Below are 10,085 nucleotides of genomic sequence, written 5' to 3' on the forward strand. Positions count from 1 at the left end.
AATGAGAACTATTCAGATTGGAAGAGTGTCTTTAAAGCCAGCCACCAACAATTTCTCACCTCTCTGTACACACATGTTTCTCTTACATCAAGAGGTGGATTCAGCCTGTAATCTCAGCACTTTGGGAGGCTGAGCCAGGAGGATTGCTTCAGCCCAGGAATTTGAGACCAGCCTAGGCAACATAGCCCTGTCTCTACAGTTTTTTTTTTTAATTAACTAGGTGTGGTGGTGCACGCCTGTAGTCCCAGCTACTCAGGAGGCTGAGATGAGATCACTTTGAGCCCAGGAGTCTGAAGCTGCAGTGAGCTATGATCATACCTCTGTACTCCAGCCTGGGTGAGAGAGTGAGACCTTGTCTCAAAAAAAAAAAAAGAAAGAAAGAAAAAGAAGTGGATTCTGTTCCCCCCAGCCTTGAATGTGGGCTTGAATGTGACTTGCTTTTGCTAACACAATGCAGCTGAAATGGTGCTGTGTCAGTTCTGGGCGCAGGCAGCTTCCACTCTCTTGAAATCCAGTTGCCTTGCAGAGAGGAAGTCCCTATACCCTGTGGAGGAAGAGAGGCCTTGATGGAGAGAACCCAGAGGCCTCAGCCAAAGGCCAGCACCAACTACTTGCACCTTCTAGGCTCCTCCTGAAGTCCCATAAAAGGGACCCTCCTATCTTCACACTTAGATGAGCAGCTACATACACAACTTCTGCAGAAGGAACCCAGGAGAGGAGTCCCTTGTCATCCCTAGTGCCATGGCATGATCGTGGGTTCCAGGCCATTTCTGCATTGTCCTGTCCAGGTGGAAGTGCTTAGTCTGGAAGTTAGCTCCCTTTCTGGTTCAGAACTGTCCCCCCGGTCTGTTGCCTTTATCACAATGCTCCCACCACCCTCCATGCTCCTTCCCTTCACTCCTGGGTCTGGGACACTGATTCTCATCTGTCCCAGGTACACCACGCCCAGCCCTCCTGCCCCACTCTCTAGCAGTCTGCCCCCTCTTCTACCCCAGCCTTGCCCCAGCTGAACTCCACTTGGTTGCAGCTGCATGCATAACCACAATCCACGCCACATGAGGCAGAGCTGTTGATCTGAGGTCAGTGCACCCACAGAATCATAACAAATAATAACTCCTTGGCTGGGCGCAGTGGCTCACGCCTGTAATCCCAGCACTTTAGGAAGCTGAGGCAGGCGGATCACCCACCTGAGGTCAGGAGGTTGAGACCAGCTGGCCAACATGACAAAACCCCGTCTGTACTAAAAATACAAAAATTAGCCAGGTGTGGTGGCGCATGCCTGTAATCCCAGCTACTCGGGAGGCTGAGGCAAGAGAATCACTTGAACCAGGAGGCGGAGGTTGCAGTGAGCCGAGATCACACCACTGCCCTCCAGCCTGGGCAACAAGAGCGAAACTCTGGCTCAAAAAAGAGAGGAGGGGAGAGGAGGGGAGAGTCATGTTACCTGACTCGGGTTCCAGGGCTGAACTTTTCCCCTCGGCATAATGAATTTGAAAGGTCCTGAACTTTCCTTTTCTTTGACACCTAGGACTGAGTCTGTTAGGCTGGGGGACCCAGAGATCATCGAGATGCAATTCCTGCCATCATGGAGCTCGTAGTCAAGCAGAGGGAGACAGAAATGCAAACAAACAGCGAGTTTTTAGAATTGCTAGTGAGTGGGGGACAAAAAAAAAATGGAAGCCATCCTCTTTGAAAAGCTGAAGCTGAGTTGGGAAGATGAGTAGGATAGGATGAATAGCTGAGGGGATTGCAGAGGAGGAGCAGAACTATTCCAGGCAGAGGCAGCTCATGCACAAAGGCAGCCCAGAGTGGCCCGATGTGGTGATTGGAGGGAACACAGAGAGTTTGCAATAGCTGGGCTTGAGAGGAGGCAGACTAGGTGACCCTTGCTGAGTTTCCTCTTTTTTTTTTTTTTTTTTTTTTGAGACAGAGTCTCTCTCTCTCTGTCACCCTGGCTGAGGTGCAGCAACCCAATCACAGCTCACTGCAACCTGTGCTTCCCGGGTTTAAGCGATTCCCCTGCCTCAGCCTCCCGAGTAGCTGGGATCACAGGCGTGCACCACCACGCCTGGCTAATTTTTGTATTTTTAGAAGAGACGGGCTTTCGCCATGTTGGCCAGGCTGGTCTTGAACTCCTGACCTTGAGAGATCTCACCTTAGCCTCACTAAGTGCCGGGATTGTTTCCTCCTTCTTAATGTGCATGTCTCACTACTGCCTGGTGATGCTGTGTGCCACATGGTGCCAGATGACACTGTGAAGTTGTGTACTTTCACCCCCGCCCACATGGCTTAACAGAATCAAATGAGGCGGCTCCCATTTTGGGGTGAGCAGTGTACAAATGGAGCATCAGGCTCAGGTTTTAAGTGACAAATGAAACAAATGTGCCCTCCAAGGCTGATCGACATTCCTCACTTGGAGAACTGGTTGTCTTTTGTATCACCTCTGGTTTTCATAAGAAGCTTGAATTTGAGTTATTTTACTTTTTGTTTTATTATTTTAGAGATGGAGTCTCACTCTGTTGCCCAGGTTGGAGTGCAGTGGTGTGATCCTAGCTCCCTACAGCCTCAAACTCCTGGGCTCGAGCAATCCTCCTGAGTGGCTGGGACTATAGGTGCATGCCACCACACTTGGCTACATTTTAAATATTTTTGTAGAGATGGGGAGGGGGGGGGGGGTCTCACTATATTGCCTAGGCTGGTCTTGAACTCCTGGCCTCAAATGATCTTCCCACCTCAGCCTTCCAAAGTGTTGGGATTACGGGCATGAGCCACTGAGCCCAACTTCTTTGCACTTTTATTACATAAGTCAATGGTTTGTTACATGTTTTCATCTTCCTAATTTTAACCTTCCTGCCTACAAGAACAAAAACAAAAAAGATTATTCTACCTTCAGTCTTTTTAGTTGTTTGCATTAGAGGAAGGAAAAATGACTTTTCTTATTCCTCTGTGGTTGGAGAGGAAAAATCCTTTTTCCTACCCCACCTCCTGCTTTTTGGGACCAGAAGTATCCAAAACTGGATATGTAAGAAGATCCACTGGAAGGCAGGAAAAAAACATTGGAACTTCTAGTTGTGTGTGTGTGTGTGTGTGTGTGTTTGAGACAGAGTCTCACTCTATTGCCCAGGCTGGAGTGCAGTGGTGCAATCACAGCTCACTGCAACCTCTGCTTCCCGGGTTCAAACGATTCTTCTGCCTCTGCCTCAGGTCGTGAGCTGGGATTACGGGCATGCACCAGCACACCTGGCTAATTTTGTATTTTTAGTAGAGACAGGGTTTCACCATGTTGGCCAGGCTGGTCTCGAACTCCTGGCTTCAAGTGATCCGCCTGCCTTGGCCTCCCAAAGTGCTGGGATTATAGGCGTGAGCCACCATGCCCAGGATGCACCCTCCATGTCCCTTCCCTTCACTCCTGGGTCTGGGACACTGATTCTCACCTGTCCCAGGCACACCACCTCCCAGCCCTCCTGCCCCACTCTCTAGCAGACTGCCTCCCCTTCTACCCCAACCTTGCCCCAGACTTTAGATATTACCCAGCCTTGGTGACATCTGAAGTCTGTCCTTAATACACCAGTGTCCCACCCGGGGAGAGTATTACTCTGATTTTGAAAGGAGAGTAATTATACTCTTCTATTACAATAGTAATAGCAGTGACAGCTGCCATCATACCTGCCAGGTACCCTGCACTTGATGTGGTAATCTTCAATGTACACGGTAACTTTAAGGTGAGTGACACTTTAGAAATGAAACAATTGAAGCTGACAGTTGAAGCCCAAAATCTGAGCTGGGATTTGCACACTAATGACCCACCTGCCACCAAAGCCTCAATCTTCCTGCCATACCTCATTGCTTTTCTGACCACCCCTGCAGGGCCTAGGGTGGTGGGCGTTAGCTTATGCTAAACCAGCGCTGGAGTGGCCTTGCTGGGTGAGAAGTAATCCCTCTTCCTCCCCACTAATTTGCAGGCTGTGACCAACATAAATAAGATAAAATAGAGTAAGGCGGTTGGAAACACTCGAGGCTCCTTTGGGGGCAGAATCTGAATAATAACTCAAATGAATCCCAAAGGATTAGAGCTTTGTCTAATCTGCTGATGATGTCTGGATACAGAGCTCACACCTGTGATCCCAACACTTTGAGAGGCTAAGGTGGAAGGATGACTGGAGACCAGAAGTTTGAGACCAGCCTGGGCAACATAGTGAGACCTGGTCTCTACAAAAAAATATTTTAAAAATTAGCTGGGTGTGGTGGAGTGCACCTGTAGTCTCAGCTACTCAGGAGGCTGGGGTGGGAGGATCACTTGAGCCCAGAAGGTTGAGGCTGCAGTGAGCTGTGATCTCACCACTGCACTCCAGCCTGGGTTACAGTGAGACCTCATCTATATTAAAGTAAAAAAAAAAACTAAAACATAATGATAAAGAATAAATACAGGCCGGGCGTGGTGGCTCATGCCTGTAATCTCAGTACTTTGGGAGGCCAAGGCGGGTGGATCCCAAAGTCAGGAGTTCAAGACCAGCCTGGCCAACATGGTGAAACCCCGTCTCTACTAAAAATACAAAAATTAGCTGGGCGTGGTGTGTTCCTGTAATCCCAGCTACTCAGGAGGCTGAGGTAGGAGGATTGCTTGAACCTGGGAGGCGGAGGTTGCAGTGAGCCGAGATCGCGCCACTGCGCTCCAGCCTGGGCTATAGAGCGAGACTCCTTCTCGGAAAAAAAAAAGAATAAATAATCCCATGATGACTATTACCAGTTTTCTCTAAGCCTAGGCCCAGCCTTGGCCCACGGCCTCAGCCCTTAGATTGATATGGCTTATTTAGGCATTTAAACGTTGACACCTGCCTCCTGCTGTTTAGTTCCCTGCAGTCTGACAGATTCACCAACTACCAAGGAGAATGCCCGCCTTCCTTGTGCTGTGTGTAAATGAGGCTTCCATCAGCACAGACACACACAGGCTGCAAATGGACCAGCCCTGCCCCCAATTCCACACCCATGGCCACAGCAGAGAAAGCTGTGGCCCCCTTCCCCGGCCCTCACACCCAGGTTAAATCTGGGCTCTCACCCTCAGCCTCACATCCAGGTTACCACCTGGGCTCATTTTGTTTCTTCACTTTCTGGGTTTGCAGATGCCCCCCCAGCGGGATCAAAATGACAGATTTATGTCACACTGTGGGTTTGGATCAGAAAGCACCCTTGAGCAACATTTCGATTCCGTGTTTCTTCCCGTCCGCAGCTACTTCTTGGAAGAGCAGTGGAGAGAAAAATGTCGTTTCTTTTTCTTGGGAAATTGGCAGAGGCATGCCGAAGAAATCAGCCACAGCTGTTCTCCACACCTGGATAAGTTTTTAATAAGCGCTTAACGCACCCGCCCTCCAGAAAGGGTGGTCCGTGGTGCCTATGGTGTTATCTCTCCAAAGATAACACCATATCTGGGCAGCTTTCTCTGTGACCCGGAGAGCCAAGAGTCTATTTCCATCACATTTCAACTGCCAAACTCCCCTTTAAATGTAAGTAAGCCATTTGATTTCTGCTGCCTTTGTTTTCCCATAAGAGGGCATTTTTAAAAGATGTAATTCTCCAAGAAATCTCTAGTTGTTTTGAAATAAAAAGCTAGTTTTCACTCTTGATCTCACTTCTTCCAGCTGTTCTCTGGTTTGCCCCGCTTGGTTTGTGGAGCCTTATACAAATTCATTAGTGCTTTTCCAGCTTCACAGGTTGGAACTGAGGTTTCCAAAGAGCAAAATGCATCTTGGCTGAAGCAGAGCCAGGAATCCGTGTTGTTTGCATTGGCGCCATCCAATTCACTTGTTCTGAATAGGGGAATAAAGTTAATATTTATTCCCTTCATGATTCTTGTATTTCAAGAAAAAAAAAAAGGTGCTCTACAGGCTTTTTTTCTCCCCAGTAGGTATTGATTTGTTTGAATTTTGGGCTGCAATCAAGGATGGAGAATCTAAGTGATCTCCTTGCTCACCAAATATTTGAGTTGTGCATAGAATATTGACTGATCTCTAATGTGCGGTCTTGATGAAAAGGGGATAGCTGGGGCTTGTTATTGCGTCTCTTCAGTGGATTAGAGAGATTAGATGCCTAAGATGTCCCAAAGCCTGCGTCGAGTCAGGGGACCTGATCCTCATTTCCATGCAATGCACAACTTAGGAGGCCTCTCTCTCCAACTGTGACACTTGAAATTTGTATGCTCATCTTCATCTTGACTATGTAGCCAACTCTTGCTGTTGTGCAATGAAAAGCGGAAAATTTAAGCCAGATGATTAGAAAAAAAAAGACCACGTGACTCGGGGTATCATGAAAGACAGGCAAATGTTTTCCGATACAATCTCCTTCTCTCTTAGACACACTCCTCACTGTTAAATATTTGGATTTTTTACTTTACTCTGCATCTAATTTTAATCTCTTCTCGGCTGGCACATACTATCAATGGCCAGGGCCCCACAGGGACAGCTAGCGACGTGCCAAGTTGACTCTTCTGGTTGTGGATGTAACACTTAGGAAACACCTTCAAGTTCCTGTCTGCAGTGGATGCTGCCCAAAGTCCGTATCATAGAAACCTCCCAATTATTTGAGAGCCTCCATCTAAAAGTGAATGGCATCAATAGGAAAGTAGCATTTTCTGAATAGGTAACAGAATCCATAAAGTGCAAGTGTAAAAGGAAAATAAAAACTTGGGACCCTGTCCAGGTGCAGTGGCTCACATCTGTAATCCCAGCACTTTGGGAGGCCGAGGCAGGCAGATCACGAGGTCAGGAGTTCAAGACCATCCTGGCCAACATGGTGAAACCCCATCTCTACTGAAAATACATAAAAATTAGCCAGGCGTGGTGGTACGTGCCTATAGTCCCTGCTACTCGGGAGGCTGAGGCAGGAGAATTGCTTGAACCAAGGAGGCAGAGGCTGCAGTGAGCTGAGATAGCACTGCTGCACTCCAGCCTGGCAACAGAGCAAGACTCTGTTAAAAAAAAAAAAAAAAAAAGAAAAAAAAACTTGGGACCTCAATTCACTCTGCCAAAAGAAAAAAAATTAAGCTGAAAGCGCAGTCATGCAAGAAGCTACCTTTTCTTTTGTTCCTAAGATAGCTATGGATAAAATATTAAACATCCCCGCAGAGAGTTACTCTCAGTTCACCTTACAGTGCGCGCCAGGTGAGTACATAATTGACTATTCCCCTGCTTGCTGCTTTTCTCTTGTAACGTGTGGATTCGGCCATGTGACCATAACCTTCGTCTTTTCCCTCCAGCCTGCTTTTCCCCTTTAAGCCCTCAAAATCATCTTTGGAGAAAGGCACAGACCACAGACTGTTTCTGGGACTCCATGTTTATTTCTTCCAGGCGCATCCCTAACCTTGGCAAAATAAACTTGGAAGTTGATTGAGACCTGTCTCAGATACTTTTTGGTTCACACAAGAAAACAAACCGATCTCAGGTCTTAGTCCCTCTGGAGAGCTTTTAGAGAGGCCCATGGCTAACAGGAATCACCCAGGTCTCACAGGGAGGACATGGATGGAGAGCCAGCTTGCAGTTCTCAGGATCACACCGGGCTCCGGAGCAGACTACTGAAGTCTCTTTATATGTACCCAGGCATTCTGTGTGAAAGAAGGAGGCGGGAGGGGAGAGCCAGGTTAGTTTGGGAAATTTTGCATTACACAAAATTATGCAGGTTTCTTTGGTCTTCGGTATGCAGATTTTATTGTGAATCTGTAAGAGGCAGAAAGAATAGAAAGCTTTCCCCAAACTTTTTTGTCCTGAGAATCCCTTTTTCCTAACATTCCAAAGGGCACTGTGATCCACAAAGCCCGGGCTGGAGAGAGCCACCCGGAGATATCAAGGAAGCCCCAGCTGCCAGTCCCCAGCTCCATGGAGACTCACCTACCAGTTTAATGGGGACATTCCAAACCCATGGGCTTCAAATTTGGCTACCCTCATCTTCAGGGTCACAAGAGGACTTTCTAAGGTGACACCGGTACATGGTTTTTGTTCTTTTTAAATTCTAGGTCCACAATTTTCATGCACTCTTTCCTGTAATTGTTCTGGTGAGAACTGAATGGCGATGAGCCATTGCTGCTGAATGGAGCCTCTCCGTTCTGTCTCCTCTTTCGTAACAGCTGCTTCATAAATGCAAGACATCCCTCACTGTCTCTCATCTTACTAGGGTGCATTGCCCCAGGGCGGACAGATATCTGGGTTGCCAGACAAATTGCTGGATTGGCTTCTTTTTTTTTTTAGAAAGTGAACGATTCTGTTGACTAAGTAATAAATCTTTTTGCAGATGAGATGATTTCTAATTCTTGGCTTTCATGAAATTTGAGAGAAGACCTAATTGAGTTGTCAGAATTAGATCATTACATGTTTTTGATGATAGATCACTGTATCTGAAGGAGCTTGAGTAATAATTGATATTGCTATGATAAAATTGCTTCCATTCTTGTCTACTTCTTCTTCTTTTTTTTTTTTTGAGACGCAGTTTCACTCTTGTTGCTCAGGTTGGAGTACGATGGCCCGGTCTCGGCTCACTGCAACCTCCGCCTCCTGGGTTCAAGCAATTCTCCTGCCTCAACTTCCTGAGTAGCTGGGATTACAGGCATGCCCCACCACACCTGGCTAATTTTTTTTGTATTTTTAGCAGAGATGAGGTTTCACCATGTTGCCCAGGCTGGTCTCAAACTCCTGACGTCAGGTGATCCACCCACCTTGGCCTCCTAAAGTGCTGGGATTACAACTATGAGCCACCACACCGGGTCTTTTTTTTTTTTTTTTCTTTTTTTGAGACAGGGTCTTGCTCTGTTGCCCAGGCTGGAATGCAGTGATGTGATCACAGCTCACTGAAACCTCAAACTCCTGGGCTCAAGGGATCCTCTCAACTCAGCCTGCCTAGCAACTGGTACGACAGGTGTGAGTCATCATGCCCAGCTAATGTTTTTATTTGTTGTAGAGATGAGGTCTCACTATGTTGCCCAAGCTGGTCTCTAACTCCTGGGCTTAAGCCGTCCTCCTGCCTTGGCCTCCTAAGGTGCTGGGATTACAGGAATGAGCAACCATGCCCAGCTTATGTACTTCTTTTTTTATTTTGTTTGGTTTTGTTTTGGAGACGGAGTCTCACTCCATCACCCAGGCTGGAGTCCAGTGGCACGATCTCAGCTTACTGCAATCTCTGCCTCCTGGGGTTCAAGTGATTCTCCTGCCTCAGCCTCCTGAGTAGCTGGGATTGCAGGTGCATGCCACCGCACCTGGCTAATTTTTGTATTTTTAGTAGAGATGGGGTTTCACCATCTTGGCCTGGCTGGTCTTGAACTCTTGACCTCATGATCCCCCTGCCTCGGCCTCCCAAACTGTTGGGATTACAGGCGTCAGCCACTGCTCCTGGCTGCTTATGTTCTTCTTTATATGAAAAAAGTTTTATAGTGCTTACAATAGCAATAGCAACAATAATTGTAAAATGAGAAAAATGTTGATGAGGACCCTGCCTATTTTAGTAAGAAGTGGAATGAAGAATAGTTTTCCCAACAAAATTCTAATTTTTATGTTATATATATATTTTGTTTGTTTGTTTGTTTCTGAGGCAGAGTCTTGCTCTGTCACCCAGGCTGAAGTGCATGGTGTGATCTTGGCTCACTGCAACCTCCGCCTCCTGGGTTCAAGTGATTCTCCTGCCTCAGCCTCCCGAGTAGCTGGGATTACAGGTGCATGCCACCACACCCAGCTAATTTTTTTGTATTTTTAGTAGAGATGGGGTTTCACTTTGTTAGCCAGGATGGTGCCCTTGTGATCCGCCTGCTTCGATCTTGCAAAGTGCTGCGATTGCAGGCATGAGCCACTGCGCCTGGCCAATAATTTCTTAAAAATATATGTGTTATTTCAATAAGTTGCATATTAACAGTACCTATACTGGTAATTCAGTCCAGAGAGATTTCTTTGATACCTGGAGCCATATGGTCACAGAAAGTTTTAAAAATTAATTTCAATTTATATGCATGTGTTTGTCATAGATAATTATGAGTGGTCAATAAAAGAATTTCTGGCATCGAATAGATCACATTAATGTAATATAATGTAGGGAAAGTAGAATGGAAATACAAG

The 10,085-nt window shown here is 46.8% G+C and overlaps 1 pseudogene; it reads left to right on the forward strand.

Moving 5' to 3' along the window:
• LOC111549955 overlaps positions 1-5,354 on the forward strand; it is a 59,746-nt pseudogene extending 54,392 nt beyond the window's left edge.
• The last annotated feature ends 4,731 nt before the right edge of the window (positions 5,355-10,085 follow it).

The sequence above is a fragment of the Piliocolobus tephrosceles genome, chromosome 9 (assembly GCF_002776525.5).
Source record: "Piliocolobus tephrosceles isolate RC106 chromosome 9, ASM277652v3, whole genome shotgun sequence".
Lineage (NCBI taxonomy): Eukaryota > Metazoa > Chordata > Mammalia > Primates > Cercopithecidae > Piliocolobus > Piliocolobus tephrosceles.